The 14,845-nt window shown below is 43.6% G+C and overlaps 1 protein-coding gene across 1 annotated transcript in view; it reads left to right on the top strand.

Moving 5' to 3' along the window:
- LOC136866739 (soluble guanylate cyclase 89Db) overlaps nucleotides 1-14,845 on the top strand; it is a 175,270-nt gene that overhangs the window by 62,241 nt on the left and 98,184 nt on the right. The gene's annotated exons all lie outside the window — the stretch shown is intronic.

Genomic DNA, 14,845 nt, shown 5'->3' with positions numbered 1-14,845 from the left:
ATAATGTGAGAGAAGAAAGTTACTTTGCAGAAAGTGATTGAGTTAAACCGTCAACTATTCGCAGCCTTTTGCACACTATAACCCTCCTCCTTGTTCCTTTTATTTTTTATTTCATGTGCTCTTAAAAATCTCTAAGATGGACTAGCAAAATCTTTGTTTACTACACCCTATTAGTGGGGGCGGCAGGATAACAGCCACGGTATCCCCTGCCTGACGTAAGAGGCGACTAAAAGGGGTCCCAGGGCACTCAACTTGGGAGCGTGTGTTGGCGAACATGGGGCACTGAGATGAGTCCTGCTATTGCTTTAACTTACTTCTGCCAGGCTCATTTTCATCTACCCTTCTAACCTCCCTTGTTCAACTCTTGTTCTTTTCCGACCCTGACAGTATTAGGTTGCGAGGCCGAGAGAGTCTTTCATTTTCACGCCCATCGTGGCCCTTCTCTTTCTTTAGCCGATACCTTCATTTTTCAAAATGTCGGATCCTTTCCATTTTTCTGTCTGATTAGTGTTATTATAGATGATGGTTGCCTAGTTGTAGCCTACTTCCCCTTAAAATAATAATCATCACCAGCATCATCTTGGTTTATTTGTGATATAAGCCAAGATTTTAAAGGATAACTTACCTGGAGTGTCCGAGCAGAACTGCACCAGAGAAACACAATGATACTGTGTATCACTACCAACCGGTGGAGTGCAATGCGAAACTGCTATTTTAAGGTTATGCTTCATTCCTTGCAGTGGAACGTTCTATTACCAATCCTATCAAGCAAATACCCAGTAGTTCTGTAATCTAACCTAAATCTCCCATTGTATTCATATGTTTGTTATATTCCAGTACAGGCTGTTTTTGACGTAACATTTATTGAACGGTGAATACCTACACTCGTTCCTTAGCACTATTTGAATCAGAGTCGACCATTTCAGTGATCTTCATGATTTTGTGCCAAAATATTAAAATACCGCTCACTTTGGTTTCACTAATAATATTAATTATGAGTCAAAATACACTCATGGAAATAATCCTAATAATAGGAGTAACTTTTATTAGTCATGTTATCTACGAAACAATTTACTAATATTATTAGGAACATCTACTAATACTTTCAACTCATAAACTAATAACTAATATTATTAGCTAATAATTTTATGAAATATAATACTAATATTATGAATTAATATTATTAGTTTCTTACTAATAATATTAGTGAAAGATATTTTATGAAACAGGGCCCTGTAGATCGAACGGGTGTGTTCTATTTCAAGAAGCAGGGAAGTGGCTCAGGTTATGAGAGAATGCATATTCGTTGTTCGAGGTGAGTGCATCATGACAAACAAAAAGGGATAGAAGTAGTAGATAGGACGCTGAAGGACAAAAGAGAGTTGGGCATGGTCATTCAGAGCGTAACGATGCTATTCGAAGAAAACTTCTGTCAGACACTATCCATTTTGGCAGATGGGATACCGGACGAAGTGCAAGTGTCACTGAAGAAATCAAACGTTTGATCTTGTATTGGGAGGTTTTCTCTTACAGCCAACATACGTGCGCAACTTGACCATCAGGGAGAAGGGGAATTAAGTGAGGTAGGCTGCAATTGAGAATTGGAAATGGAACATTGCAGGGCTCTTGTGACAAAATTATCATTCCTGACATCGTCCAGTCACAGGATGCCTTAATTGACAGTGTTTTCCAAGACATTGACAATGCCCATGGTGTTCGAAGTACGTGGTTATGTAAACCAACCATTGTGGTTCCAAACATGAAAGGTTGCGGACATAAATGGGAAAATCATGGCGAGAATTCCGATTAAAATAATAAAATCTATGTCAGATAACTCGATCGTTAGCGCAGTGACGATGTGGTCCAGTTGAATTCCTCATTTCTGCACACCGTCTGCATTTGTATGTTGGATAATCAGCCCGAAGGCTGGTTTGATCCTCCACAGCTCCTCCAAAAGCTGTCATAAATAGCCTAGGCGTCACTGAAGAGGTGTACTAGGGAAATAAAGAGTGAGGTACTTTCCCCCTGATTTCCTCACAGAGCCAGAAGTTGCTATTACATATCAGTCTGTCAAGCCCACTGAATTGTATGCAACAACCGACCCTATGAGCAAGATTTTCACACCATTCATAACAGGGACTGGCTACATAAGGAATGGTATTACTAGCATCACTCATACCTCAGTCACTTTCGTATTGTCAAAGCGAAGGATGAGACTGAGACAGGTCAATGAAAGTAACAACAATGTTCTAGCCTATACCAGAAAACATAGTGCACTGTTAACACTACATCTCTCCAGCAAAGGCCAGCAATTGACATTACGTTAAGAAAAGGAGTGTCGATAATGCTCTTGAGAACATAAACGCGCCGAAACTGTATAAAGGTATTCGCCTAAGGACGTTACAAAGGAATTTCATTGAAGCCGACCTGTTAACATGTACTGGAAGGGGAGGAGCTGCATCTACACCACGTACACTGACTGAGCAAATGTCATGGGATAGCGGAGCACTGATGCGCAGGTGTGTTGTCTAAGCACCACACGCCCCCTGTACCAGCGACAGTTGTATAGAAGACGTTGTGAGCAGTGGCTGTGCATGTGACAGGTGTAACATGGAACGTCGTCGTGAGATGACACCGTTCGAACGGGGTATGGTGGTCGGTGCCCGACGGAAGGGAAGTGGGATTTCGGAAGTGGTGCGGGAATTCGGCTTCACACGATCAACCCTATCCAGGGTGTATCGTGAATGGTTGAATGCGGGTGTCACCGTCCACAACAGACGAACAACTGGCCGTCCAGCCACCCTCGACGACCGTGACCGGCGACATCTGAGACGGATTGTCAATAGTGACAGACGGGCAACCGTGCAACAAATCACGCCTCAATTCAACACAGGCCGTGCTGGACACGCCTCCTAGTGGACAATCCGTAGGAACATGGGTTCTATGGGGTATGGAAGCCGGCGCCGCACACGGGTGCCACTGTTAACCCAACGTCATCGGGCACGACGACACGCATTTGCCACCAGTCACCAGTTGATTGGGTCAAAATGCTAGACCTAGAGTTATAGTATTGTACGGACTTGTGACTACGCACATTTACCCTGAACTATATACATGTGTGTACATAGATTCATCATACGATAAATAAATAAATAACCAGGGGTGGGCAGTGGAACAATGGCGTAACGTGATATGGTCGGACGAATCACGATTTCAACTGCACCATGCCGATGAGAGGCACCGTGTACGGCGCAGACCACATGAAGCGACGGATCTCGCCTGCCTCGAAGGTGTGGTCCAGGGTGATGGTGTCTCTGTTATGGTCTGGGGTGCATTTTCCTGGTATGGAATGGGCCCATTAGTTGTTCTGGAAGAGACTTTGAATGGTACGCGGTATGTTGAGCTGCTCGGAGACCATTTCCACCCATTTTTGGCCTTCCAGCGCCCAGACGGTTCTGCGGTGTTTCAAGATAACGCGCCGCCACATCGCTCCCACGTCGCCCGGGAATGGTTCCAGGAACGTGCAGCGGAGGTCCAATGACTCCCATGGCAACACAGGAGCCCCGATATGAACCCTATCGAGCATATCTGGGATGTCCTGGAACGCAGGCTCCGTGCCATAGATCCTGCACCCACGAACAGACCAGCATTGGCGGCCACTCTGCGAACTATTTGGTGTCAGCTGCATCCAGAGGACTCCCAGGGACTTGTCGACTCATTTCCACGGCGTCTCACTGCAGTTCGCAGGGCCAGAGGAGGCCCCACACGCTATTAGGTGACTATCCCATGACATTTGCTAAGTCAGTGTATTTCCATACTTCTCTAAGCCCAAACGGCCACTACCGCTGGGATACAGCTTAGACATTCAGGATGTTTATCACACGCCAATTGTATGTTGTTTGCTCTCGAGTCAGTTCCTCCAAATCTCTTTTAACACATACACTGGACCGTGAGACACAGAACATTGTTTATACCAAGGCTCTCAAACAGGAAGAAATCCGTTCCAATAAGAAAACGAATATCTTCAAGTTACTCAGTAGTGTCCAAACATATTTCACACCTGCTACACTTCTTTCACTCTAATAGTTCACTTACTAGAGAGCCTGTCATTTTACAGGCACACCTCTGTATTCATACTTTCACCCTAGCTAAGAAAATCAGATTGATTTTCTCCGTTTACCTGAAGCATCTACGAGGGGGTACCCAAAAATAACGGGAATAATATTGCCGTTGGCGAAGCTTGGGTAGTAAGCATTTCTGACGCTAGCCATGTATAGCGCATCTCATTGCCAGTTCAGTGCCGCCTGTGTTGTCGACCTGGTTTGTTCTGTTCGTCTACAGTGATTGTGTTTGCCAGCGCTGTTTTGTTCATGTTTCGTTTCTTATGATAGCAAGTGTAAGTGAACAACGTTCAAACCTTTAATTGGGAAGTTTTAAGAAGGTTGCGCTCACTGTTTGTCATAAAAGATCCGATTTGTGGCAGACAGGAGACTGGTTCTTCCATCACGACAACGCACCTGCACACACAGCCATCTCCGTTAGACAGTTTTGGGCTAAAAATGGCATGGTTCCGCAGCCCCACGCCTGACCTGGCTCTGCGCGACTTTTTCTTATTTCCACGCATGAAAAGGGGCATGAAAGGACACCGATTTGACAACATTGAAGAGGTCAAGGAAAAATGAGGGCGGAGCTGTCAGCCATTTCTAAAGATGACTACAAAAATGTTTCGAACAGTGGAAACACCAGTGGGACAAATGTACTAATCGTAATAGAGAGTATTTTGAAGGGGATAAGGATGTTTTGTACAAAAATTGTAAATATGTAGCTTTTAAAAAGTAATTCCGGTTTTTGGGGTACCGATGTAACGTATCCGATCTAACGAAGACGAGTACGGTAGCTAGTTTCTTCTTCTTCTTCTTTTTATACCGCTTTTCCCACACCTGTGGGGTCGCGCGCGCGCGCGCGCGCGCGCGCGCGCGTGTGTGTGGATTGGGCCCTGTTTTACGGCTCGATGCCCTTCCTGACCGCCAACCCTACATGGAGAGATGTAATCACTATTGCGTGTTTCTGTGGTGGTTAGTAGTGTAGTGTGTTGTGTGAATATGAAGAGGAAAGTGTTGGGAAAAACACAAACACCCAGTCCCCGAGCCAGAAGAATTAATCAGAGACGATTAAAATCCCCGACGCGGTCGAGAATCGAACCCGAGACCGTCTGAAATGAAGGCTTCAACAATGGCCATTCAGCCAATGAGTCGGACGAGTACAGTAGCTAGTTTAAATTATAAAATTGAAAAAAGTGCATGCAATGCTCTACGGTAATAAGAAACTTATTTATGCAAATATTTCCGATGCCGTTAATTTGCCGACTAATTGAGTAATACAAAAAATACCATGAAAAACCGTCCGGCTCCATGGCTAAATTGTTAGCATGCTGATCTTTAGTACAAGGGGTCCCAATTTCGATTCCCAGCCGGGCTGGAAATTTTAATATTAAATCGTTAATTCCGATGTTTCACGGGCTGCGTGTGTGTGCCAGCTTCAGTATTAGAATTTATCATAGGTTGGGCCCCATTCTCACAGGCGCCCATCAGGAGTTCACTCAAAAGACCTTCACGAGGCCTCTCCGAAATCCACACGCCATTACTATTATCACGAAGAACCCTGGGGTGTTCAAGGTAAAGGCTTTCACTATTCACAACAACAACAAAACTAATTAGGGAAGAATGGTTATTAATGTGAGCGACTGACTTTTCCCCTCAGGAATTAATATGTTTCTCATTTCCGTTGTTGGCTGAGCGAACCACAAAACATTATGCTTCTTTGGAAATTGATTATTTCGAAACTCTGAAATGATTTGAAATACAGTGAGAAGGAATGATTAGCTCCATAGCGGCCACACTGGCCAAAAAATATCTAATATTTTATTTCTGTGGTGGGTATCGCCCATTTAATTTTACATTAAACTAGTCAATCCTTAATGGAATTTTAAAATTCTTTCCACCGGGCGAGTTGGCCGTGCGCGTAGAGGCGCGCGGCTGTGAGCTTGCATCCGGGAGATAGTAGGTTCGAATCCCACTATCGGCAGCCCTGAAGATGGTTTTCCGTGGTTTCCCATTTTCACACCAGGCAAATGCTGGGGCTGTACCTTAATTAAGGCCACGGCCGCTTCCTTCCAACTCCTAGGCCTTTCCTATCCCATCGTCGCCAAAGACCTATCTGTGTCGGTGCGACGTAAAGCCGCTAGCAAAAAAAAAAAAATTCTTTCCACGTAGAACTGAGTTGCATTAGAAGTGAAGTATACATCCACGTGCCTTGGAGCACAAAAACAAGCCGAGAACTTTGGAAGCTAGATGGTGGAGCTGATTCGTTTCGTTAGACACGCCATCAGATCTCGTTCACCGGGCGAGTTGGCCGTGCGCGTAGAGGCGCGCGGCTGTGAGCTTGCATCCGGGAGATAGTAGGTTCGAATCCCACTATCCGCAGCCCTGAAGATGGTTTTCCGTGGTTTCCCATTTTCACACCAGGCAAATGCTGTGGCTGTACCTTAATTAAGGCCACGGCCGCTTCCGTCCAACTCCTAGGCCTTTCCTATCCCATCGTCGCCATAAGACCTATCTGTGTCGGTGCGACGTAAAGCCCCTAGCAAAAAAAAAAAAAAAGGATCTCGTTCCTTGTGCGACTAACATTCTATTTTAATCAATATTCACTGTATTGTGTATTCTTTGTCTTCGAGCAGCCTCTAGGTGGAGAAATAATGTATAATAAAAAATATGGTTTACTGTGGTCTTCCAACTCTTCACCCAATAAATCCAATGACAATACCTTCATTAAGGCCAAAGCCATTACCTTCACAGTTGCCCTTTCCGTTGTAATTTTGAAGTATCTTATTCTTGATGGATATTATATGAATGATTCTCGGTGAATGGTCGAAAGGAACTGACCTCCCTACCGCAAGGACATCCTGTCATGGGCCACCCGATCAGTCATAAATGGGTTTGGATACGGGAGGAAGTGTAATCTAATAAGATCACCAACGCCCATGAATCGGATATGGTGCAACTGTTTAATGCTCACGGAGCTAAATATGACTAATGCTACAGTACTATCTGAATTCTCTGAGGGTCTTACAAAGTAAGAGGCGTCTGATTTCTCCCGAAGGGATGAACTCGTTGAAGCGTAAAATCTGCTGGCGGTACATTTCATTCATTTAAGCGGAAATGATTTTTGAACCAACGGACTGGAACGAGATAGGAACCAAACATAAGTGAAGCCTTAACTTCTTGTTAATGTTAACAATGAGTGTTCAGAGAGAGATAGCAATCGTCTGGCTCCTTGGCTGAATGGTTAACGTCTTCAATTCACTGGGTCCCATCTTCGATTCCTGGCCAGGCCGGGAAATTTAGCCGTATATCCGGCGTAATATTGGGCCAAGTCCACATATTCGACACAGATGACGACCACGAAAGTGTGGAATAAAGAAAGAAAATGAAGATAAATGACGCTAACAGTACCAATACTGAATAATATCACATCGTTTAAGGGAACACAAACGGGACAGATAGAGTTATAATTCCGTTCAGAGCAAAATCCAACCACTAAACTATTTCTTAAAGAAAACAGAATTTCAAACAAGATTAATCATACACAATAATAATTATAGCACAAACACCCAGCCCCCGGGCCATTGGAATTAATAAATGAAGGTTAAAATCCCCGACCCGGGACCCTATGAACCGAAGGCCAGTACGCTGACCATTCAGCCAACGAGTCGGACATCATACACAACAAACTCATCCATGACCCATCTACTTGGGCAGCTGTCGTCTTGGGGAGCACTGAATTATCTTGAAGAGCTGTATGAGCCACTGGCTTTTATTAGTATGTTATTACTCTAGCTCCCGCTGTAATGCAGTGGTAGGGTGTCGGCCTCCGGATCCCAAGATTGCGGGCTTAAACTCGGTAGAGGTAGTCTGGTTTTTAAGGGGCGGGAAAAGAAAGTCCATTCTACACTCCATGTCGTACGATGTCGGCACGTAAAAGATGCTTGTTTATAAACTTGATGATAAACCAACAAAATTAATTAAAACTCAACCAAAGACACCCAAGAGAGATTCAGTTTAATCTGCCCTTCAGTAGACCTAGAGTAAAACGGAGCGTCAAAATTGACGAGGAGGGAGCGGATGGGATAAAATTAAAATGCCTGCGCACAATAGCTGAGATCATACTGCAGTTACGAGAAGCTTCATATACAAATGACACATTACACTACCAACAGCGATAGAAACACGCAGTAATAAATACTGTACATTCCTCCACACAGGACTGGCATCTGCAAGAACATCCCGCCGTGAAACAACGCCAAGTCCACTCACGTGACACATCCGCGACACTGTCTGTGTGTGGGAAAAGCGGTATAAGTAGAATAAGAATAAGAAGAATGTAATCACGAAGAGAGCTCTTCATAAGATATTTTCTAGGGAGTTCCATAAATTTAAATTATTTTGCAGGCTAAGCTCGTATAAAGCCCATAAATTATGAGGAAGTCATCATCATCATCATCTGTTTACCCTCCAGTTTCGGTTTTTCCCTCGGACTTAGCGAGGGATCCCACCTCTACCGCCTCAAGGGCAGTGTCCTGGAGCTTCAGACTCTTGGTCGGGGGATACAACTGGGGAGTATGACCAGTACCTCGCCCAGGCAGCCTCACCTGCTGTGCTGAACAGGGGCCTTGTGGAGGGATGGGAAGATTGGAAGGGATAGGCAAGGAAGAGGGAAGGAAGCGGCCGTAGCCTTAAGTTAGGTACCATCCCGGCATTCGCCTGGAGGAGAAGTGGGAAACCACGGAAAACCACTTCCAGGATGGCTGAGGTGGGAATCGAACCCACCTCTACTCAGTTGACCTCCCGAGGCTGAGTGGACCCTGTTCCAGCCCTCGTACCACTTTTCAAATTTCGTGGCAGAGCCGGGAATCGAACCCGGACCTCCGGGGGTGGCAGCTAATCACGCTAACCACTACACCACAGAGGCGGACAATTATGAGGAAGTATCAAATAAAATATGACTCCTTAATATCTTATTTACGTACTTAATCTGTTTACCCTCCAGGATTGGTTTCTCCCTCGGACTCAGCGAGGGATCCCATCTCTACCGCCTCAAGGGCAGTGTCCTGGAGCGTGAGACTTTGATTCGGGGGATACAACTGGGGAGAATGACCAGTACTTCGCCCAGGCGGCCTCACCTGCAATGCTGAACAGGGGCCTTGTCGGGGGATGGGACGGTGGGAAGGGATAGACAAGGAAGAGGGAAGGAAGCGGCCGACGCCTTAATTTAGGTGCCATCCCGGCATTTGCCTGGAGGAGAAGTGGTAACCACGGAAAACCACTTCCAGGATATCTGAGGTGGAAATCGAACCCACCTCTACTCAGTTGACCTCCCGAGACTAAGTGGACCCCGTTCCAGCCCTCGTACCACTTTTCAAATTTCGCGGCGGAGCCGGGAATCGAACCCGGTCCTCCGTGGGTGGCAGCTAATCACACTAACCACTACACCACCGAGGCGGACGACTCCTTAATATCATCCAATGAAATTATTTATGTTTATAAAACTTAAGATTGGTGTCAAAATTTTTAACTGTGTTTACATTTCTGAGTGTAAAGAGATCTGAACAGGTAATGAACACCATCGGACATGGGAAAAAGACTGCGTAGTAAGTACATTAATTCGACCAAGTACAGTATTTAAATAAACTTATTTTAAAACACATCCTATGAAAGAAGGATATTGAAAATCATTATTCTTAAGGGAGTTTCATCTTATCTGATGAAGCTTTACTTGGATAATAGAGGAAATGTCCTTTAGAATTTCCGTTTTCAGTTCTTCAAATACTCTGCCTTTGTGGTGAGGTGATTAGCGTGATTCGGTGCCACCCCCGGAGGCCCGGGTTCGAGTCTCGGCTCTGCTACAAAATTTGAAAAGTGGTATGAGAGCTGGAACGGGGTCCACTCAGCCTCGGGAGGTCAACTGAGTAGAGGTAGGTTCGATTCCCACCTGAGCCATCCTCGAAGTGGTTTTTCGGGGTTTCCCACTTCTCTTCGAGGCAAAAGCCTGGATGGTAACTAACTTTTTTTTTGCTAGGGGCTTTACGTCGCACCGACACAGACAGGTCTTATGGCGACGATGGGACAGGAAAGGCCTAGGAGTTGGAAGGAAGCGGCCGTGGCCTTAATTAAGGTACAGCCCCAGCATTTGCCTGGTGTGAAAATGGGAAACCACGGAAAACCATTTTCAGGGCTGCCGATAGTGGGATTCGAACCTACTATCTCCCGGATGTAAGCTCACAGCCGCGCGCCTCTACACCCACGGCCAACTCGCCCGGTAGGTAACTAACTTAAGGCCATGGCCGCTTCCTTCACTCTTCCTTGTCTATCCTTTGCAATCTTCCCATCCTCCCACAAGGCCCCTGTTCAGCATAGTAGATGAGGCCGCCTGGGCGAGGTACTTGTCTTCTTCCCCAGTTGTATCCCCCAACCCGATGTCTGACGCTCCAGGACACTGCCCTTGAGGCCGTAGAGATGGGATCCCTCGCTGATTCCAAGAGAAAAATCAACCCTTGAGGGTAAACAGATTAAGTAAGTTCTTCAAATGCGCTCAAATTTGGTTTTGTTTATATTATGACATCACATTAGCCACACCACACGCTCTACAAGAATCAATTACGAAGACTTACAGTTAGTAAAATATGATTTAGTTCAATATATAAATAGAAGGTGTGGAATAGAACTCAACGGTACATCGCTCTGTTTGTTCGCGGCTTGTTTTGCGATGGTTTCGATGTTAAAATGATCTACAGTTGTGGTGGACTAAATGGTAATCCAAACTGGCTTGCAACAGCTTCTTGGTTGACAACAGCAAGTAGTTATCCAATTTAGTCGTGGCTTGGCATCAGCAGCTCGCTGGTTCAGATTCCGATTTATTTTTATTGGTTTTACGTCCCCCTAACTGCATTTTATGATTTTTTTAGACACCGAGTTGCTGGAATTTTGTCCCCTTTTCATGCTAGTAAATCTACTGACACAAGGTTGACATATTTGAGCACCTTCAAGTACCATCCGACTAAGCCAGACCGATCTGCCAACTTGAGCTCAGAAGGCCAGTGCTCTGTCGTCTGAGCTGTTCAGCCCAGCCCTTGATTCAGAGGAGCATTGACCATGAGGAGCTACGTGTTAGTCCAACAATTGTCGCGACTTGCCTTTGAATAGGTTTATATTTGAAGCCAGTGACAATGGTGCGCTGTACGATAAGCCATTATATACCGAGCCATTATGACCGTGGTCACTGGAGGACATTGTCCTCTGTTTCGTTACCACTCACTCCATTCAAAATTTCCGAAACTAAACTGTTTTAATCATAAACCAGTGCAAAAAAATATTAGACGGTCTTCCTTTAACAATATTTGCATCCACCAAATGTATATGACTAGCAAATGTACCCGTGCTTCTCTACGGTATTCTACATTGTATACGGATATCGACGTAAATACTGTGCGTGCAGCAAATGAGATTGTTTTAAAATTGCATGTCTCTTAGCTTTATCCGAGAAATAGCATGGGGAGGTCCACATACGTTGTTTCCAATGTAAAGTGAGGGTTGCGGAGTTGTGATGATAACGCCAGGCTCACTTGCCTACTGCCATTCACAATCGAGTTGTCAAGTTTACATTATAATTGCAGGCCCCAATGCCTACTGCGCGGTCACAATCGATTTGGGGAGTTTTAGTTACAATGGCAGACCCATTTCCTACTTTCAGACAGGTTACAGTTGAGGAGTTTTTATTATAATACCAGGCAACTTCCCTACCATTAGTCAAAATTGAGTTGTGCAGTTATCATTATAATGACAGTCCCTTTTTACTGCTGCTAGCCAGCTTACTGCCAGTCACACAGAATTAGTGAGTTTCCATGAAAATAGCAGGCCACTATGCCTAATGCTAGTCAAATTTTAGATTGGAACATTTGTTTATAATGGCGGGCACCCTGGCCTAGAGCCAAACACAATAGAGTAGGGGACTTTCGAACAAAACTGCATGATCCCTTGCCTTCTGCAAGACAAATCGAAAAGTGAATTATTCATTAAAATGGTAGGCCCTCCTTACTAATGCCAGTTACACAGGAGTTGGAGAAGGACCCCATTCCTACTGCCAGCAGTCAAAGTCGGTGTAGGGAGTACTGATTACAATAGCAGACACATCCTTTCTCGATCGCTACAAATCGACATCAATGAATATATACAGATGGACATACGAAAGTATATGAATGTTTTGCAGACCTTCATTTACAGATTAACTGCTGCTAAACGGTACGTCATATCGACAAAGGATTGTACCGTAAGGCGCAGTATTTAGCGATCTAAATGGCTGGTCCTATGATATTTTCTCGCATCTAATCTATTCATGGGTCAGATTGAATCAGAAACGTTGAATAGGTTGAAATTTGTGTAAGAATATCTTACATTGCATTACTTTTCGGATAATTATGTGACATAGCATTTGGCTCACATATGGGTACTGGGTGGGCCAATGTTCGAGTAGAGTTTGATCATACTATCTTTCCTGTAAGTGATTGAAATGATGCACATGAGAAGAAAAGGTTTAGAAATTAATTTCCATTAAGGCAGGTAGACTTCCATTAAGTTTGGTTGTGTTTTCTTTTTTTGAGGAAGTGCAAAATCACGGTTTCGGTTTCGTATAAACCCCCAATTAGTTCATGGATTCAGAAACAATATTTGCCCTAAAACCTCCCGAAAGGACAGGTGGATTCTAAATATGAAGTTTGGTGGAAATATATCCAGTAGTTTTCAAGTTAGAGAAAGACAAACAGACCAACAAACAAACAAACAAAGAAACAAACAAACTAACTAACTAACTAACAGACACCAAGGAAACCTACCCTTGGACAGATGGATGCTATATATAAAATATGGTTCAAATATCTTGTTAGTTTTCAAGTTGTAAGAAGTACGCTTTACACGCACCCGCTCCTGCGTTAAGTCCGCTGGGATTTGTACCGAAAAACGGTCCGTTAATGATATCTCCCTTACTAAATCCTGTTATCGAAAGGATGCACATGAGGAAAAAAAGGTTTAGAAATTAATTTTCATTAAGGCAGGTTGATTTCCATTAAGTTCGGTTGTGTATACTTTGAGGGAGTGCAAAATCACGGTTTCGGTTTCGTAAAAATCCCCACTGAGTTCAGGGATTTAGAAACGATATTTGCGCTAAAACCTACCCAAGGAGAGGTGGATTCTAAGTATGAAGTTTGCTGGAAATATATATTTAGTAGTTTTCAAATTATAGAAGGACAGACAAACAGACAAACAGACAAACAAACAAACAGACACCTAAGCTAAAAATGATGCAGATGGTCATTATTACACCTGAAACGGATAACTGTACGGAAATTTCGCCAAAATAATCATTGTACAGACACACGGTCGTTACGATTTTATTTTTTGCGCTAAAACCTACCCAAGGACAAGTGGATTCTAAATATGAAGTTTGGTGGAAATATATCCAGTAGTTTTCAAGTTATAGAAGGACAGACAAACAGACAAACAGACAAACAGACAAACAAACAGACAAACAGACACCAAAGCTAAAAATGATGCAGATGGTCATTATTACACCTGAAACGGATAACTGTAGGGAAATTTCGCCAAAATAATCAATGTACAGACACACGGTCGTTACAATTTTATTTATATAGATGACGGATAAGCATGAGCACGTTGAAAAGTGCAGACTTCCACTTCGAGATTCATATCTCCTAAACGGTTTATGATATTAAGAAACGGTTTGCGCCATCAGACGCCTCATTTATCGCTCTACATGTTTGTTTCTAAACCATATCCTTGTATCTCCCATATTATGGGGGTAAATTAAGATCAAATTTTGAATAGGGTGAAATTTGGGTGCATTTTTAACATTTTACATTACTTTTTGCCTACATATGTATCAGCTATAATCATGAAATTTGGTACACATATGTCCCTTAATCGTGCCAATGTGCGCACACAACGTGATGATCCTATCATTCTGATAAGTGTGTCAAACAATGAAATATACTTGTAAAAATCACCAAATTTACGAACAATCCAGATATACGGCCAAATTTAACGTATAAGGGAGAGAGATACGACAAAATGTCACAGGACCAAAGTTGTAGATCACTCCGAATTGAAGAGACATTGTGCCATCCGTTTTGTGATACGACTTACCGTTTAGCCAAAAATTAGCTCAAAAGGAATGTCTGCACAGTCATTAAAATTGCCTCCATATTTCGATATCTTTGGGGGTAAAAAGTGAAACATTTGAACATCTTGGAATTTTCCCGTCGGTTAGGGACCAAAAGCTATAATTTCACGAAATTTCAATTGTCTACCTCGTCTGGCAGGTTGTGCCGCCATCTTGATTTGGGGGGATAGGGGATAAAAATGAGGAAATTCCCGAAAATTTTTAAGCCCGCGAAACCTATAGGTTATCGTTTTGGATATACTATACGACTGTGTTCTTACGCTGAGCCCAAAATTTGAGCCCGCCCAGCGTGCCCCCTTCAGGGAATTTTGAGAATTTCCGATTTTTCTAGGGATCCTGGGGTCATCAGTTTCCCTCGTACCAAGTTTCAAATTTCTGAGATTTCTGGAAGTGCCTCATTAATTCACGTCTTTTTTCATTTTTAAATATTTATATATACATCGCTCCAGCCCGACTTGCTTTTATATATATAGATATATAAAGCATGTCTAGCTCCAGAGGGCACTTACATTGTTTGCTATTGCACGTACCAGACTAT

This window comes from Anabrus simplex, chromosome 3 (genome assembly GCF_040414725.1).
Source record: "Anabrus simplex isolate iqAnaSimp1 chromosome 3, ASM4041472v1, whole genome shotgun sequence".
Classification (NCBI taxonomy): Eukaryota; Metazoa; Arthropoda; class Insecta; order Orthoptera; family Tettigoniidae; genus Anabrus; species Anabrus simplex.
The sequence above is the reverse complement of the archived record's forward strand: the minus strand, read 5'-3'. Positions and strand labels throughout refer to the sequence as shown.